Here is a 3,555-nt window from a genome sequence, read left to right as displayed (position 1 = left end):
GCTGCGAGGGGCAATCGTAATATCTCTTTATATTCTACTAATTATCCTTGCACAATTCTACGAGTGAATTACGTTTCCTATTTGACCATCTATATACTCGCAGAATCGATGTGCAAAGTAGTACAGTACTGTTACTATTCCATGAGCGCATAATTACTCTTTGTAATATTCTCTCTGGTGTGTGTTGAGAGGACTTCTAGGCTCTTCTCCGTGCCGAATAGCCGCATTGAATAACTGTAATTTTGCTACCGAGATTACTGCAAGAAAGAGATTGGAAATATATTGTATGCTAATCAAGAGAATGTATACTGAGCATTTACATCAAAGGTGTGTAAGGAATTTCATTATATATGTATTCTGTAATTGGAAATTTTCTCGGATGTGTCGTTTCGTTGGTAATCAGAAGGGAACTTCCGATGAATTGGAAACGAACCTGCAATTATTAGATCCAAGAGCTCCATTATTTCATCGGATAATCAAACTCTAACAAAGCAAATTTTTCGCTCGATCTGAGGTTTCCCGACTGACTACGCAACGCAAGAAAACCGAGACATTTTATTTACACAGGATTGCAGATCGCTTCGAATAATCGAGATTGCAGACGAGGAGAGTCATCGTCCGATTCTGATTAAACAAGTAAAGCTTAATTATAGCTTTCTTGAGCGACTGTGATGACTGTGATATGGCTGCTTATGAATGAGCTCATTAATAAAATACTAATAACTAACACAATATTAATTTAAACATAGTATAAAGAACTCCGCAGCGCACGTCTCCGTATACAGAAAGGAATGATTATTGTTCAAAATGACAGTGGACAGTCAGGTGTGTTGATCCCCAAAGCTTTGCAACAAGAAGTGTTGCAGTTACTTCGCCAAGGACACTGAGAGAATGATGGTGCGAAACAGTTAGCCCGTCGACACTGTACTTGTCAGAGTGCGGACATTCAAATAGAACAGATGACGTCACATTGTCACGCATGTGACGTAAATTAGTCCGCTGTACCACAAAAATTCTCTGCTCGGACTAAGTCGCAATCACCTGGGCAACGTGTGCACATAGACTTTGTGAGATCTTTTTGGAACAATCGTTCGTTGATTGTGGTAGACTCTTATAGCAAGTTTCCTTTTGCTGTGCCAATGAACTCGACAACGTCACGTAGCACAGTTCAGATGCTGTTCTCTATTGTTTGCCTCAAAGGTTTTCCTGAAGTCATAGTGTCGGGCAACGGCCATCAATTAACGTCAAATGAATCTGAATCACTCTGTGAACGCAATGGCACACAGCATGTAACTAGTGTACCGTTCCATCCACAGTCCAACGGCGAAGTGGAATGTTTCGTCAGAACCTTCGAGCAGCAGATGCCAATCTTCGCACCCACCGCACACACCAGGGATCAACTGTTTCTCACCTCTAATCGTTCGCGTCCGCGAGCTGGACCGTCGCCGGCGGAATTGCTTCACGGCCACCGCCATCCGACACTGTTGCGCCTGCTCCACCCTCCTCAGCATCCGATGCCGAAGGAAGACCGCAAGTATCGGTTTGCGCAGCACGATATTGTGTTTTTCAGGATTTTAGTGGCAGCAGACGGTGATTGCGGTGGACGATATCCTTCGTCGACTTGGCGCTTGCAGGTATCTCATTTCAGCCCCAGACGGACTGCACGACCGACATCGCAATCACATTCGCCACGGTGTTCCTTCTGTATCTTTTCCCCCATATTCACGATTCCCGAGGACGGTTCGGCCACAGCAGCCGCCAGAGGGCGTCACCGTGACACCGCGTGACGACCCCGTGGACACGGAGCCCTCGTCTCCTCCGCGTCCTCTCGTATTACGGGTGGAGCTGGAGCCACCCACGCCGCAGCTGCCGAAGCCTTCTACATCTGGTTATTGACCTCTAGGAGGTGGACGCGTAACCTCATCAGAGAGGAGGCCGGTCGATGGGCTACGACCAGAACCCTGACGTCCCCTGCAGCCGCAGCTTCCGGTGCGCCAGAGCGTCCTCGCTCCTGCCTCCACCTCCACCGCCACGCCCGTGTTGTCGTGCTCCATATGCGACGACGGTTAGTCGATTTTTGGGGGGGGGGGCGAGAGGAATGTTACGGCATAAAGTCAGCGTCGGCAGGCCAGTCGGGAAAGACAGAGAAGAGACGGCTGTGAGAAGAGGTCGGCCAGTCGATTGCTGACCCATCTCCCTCCAACACGGCAACGAGACAGCACGGCCCCTCGGTGAAGAGGAGATAAGCGCCACGCCCCACTGATGGAATCCACTTCTATAGCAGTGTCAACGTTAGCCACTTCGTTAGGAATGTATATGTTCTGATGAAGAGGGCTATTGAGAAAGTAAGTTCCGATCGTTTGCGAAATTGAGACCACTGTAAAAATGCTATGAAGTGTTGTACATGTTTGTAGAGTAATGTCTCTAGTATAACTGCCGATGGCGAAAGCGTCGCTGTATTAAATTCTGAGCTGACAGTGAAGACATAAAAAATGCCTAGAAAGTAGAGTATGAGGGTCTGTGAGGGATATCGTCTGAGCCCGCATCTCGTGGTCGTGCGGTAGCGTTCTCGCTTCCCACGCCCGGGTTCCCGGGTTCGATTCCCGGCGGGGTCAGGGATTTTCTCTGCCTCGTGATGGCTGGGTGTTGTGTGATGTCCTTAGGTTAGTTAGGTTTAAGTAGTTCTAAGTTCTAGGGGACTGATGACCATAGATGTTAAGTCCCTAGTGCTCAGAGCCATTTTTGATATCGTCTGATGTAATGCAGCCCACGTAACGTAAATGTCATACGTTTCCGTCTTCGTGACTATTCTCGGCCACACTCTGCAGAGGCAACGGAGATGTCCTGCAGCGCTTTCGATGGCAAGCGTTTGGTCACCCACAACACAGCCCGTAACTGTCTTGTTCTAAGTTTCGTATGTGCTCACACGAACCGCTGTCTATGAAGACAATATTTTGGCACAGACAACGAGCTGCAGGCGAGTGTAGAGAACTGAGGAGAAGCATTGGCGGCTGCCATCTGTGACGAGGGCACTGCAAAGATGGCACAACGCTACGACAGTTGTCTAAGTCGGAGCGGCGGCTATGTAGACAAGTCGCTGTAAGTTGTAGATAAGTGTTGCAAATGAAACAGTTTTGATTTTCAAAATGCTTGCCCATTCACGACTGATCAGAACTTACTTTCCGAATAGCTCACGTGTAATTGTAGCAAGAAGTCACAAGCTTGGCAGCATCGTAATTTACACAAAATAAAATCGAAATACGTAATCACCTTTATCAAAATATCACTTAGCACTAGGGCTGTGAACACAGGTTTGAAGACAATGAATGTGTGTGTGTGTGTGTGTGTGTGTGTGTGTGTGTGTGTGTGTGTGTGTGTGCGTGTGTGTGTGTGCGTGTGTGTGTGTGTGCGTGTGAAAACGAGGATAATGCTGTGTTTTATATTTAGTATGTGTATCTGCTTACCGATTCATATCATTTTATCTCATCTTGTATCACCTCAGTAGTATGTTCTTGTAAAATACAATTCCTTAAACGGTACACTAAATAAATAAGT

The sequence above is a fragment of the Schistocerca americana genome, chromosome 3, assembly GCF_021461395.2.
Source record: "Schistocerca americana isolate TAMUIC-IGC-003095 chromosome 3, iqSchAmer2.1, whole genome shotgun sequence".
Lineage (NCBI taxonomy): Eukaryota > Metazoa > Arthropoda > Insecta > Orthoptera > Acrididae > Schistocerca > Schistocerca americana.
Note: the sequence above shows the minus strand (reverse complement) of the source record.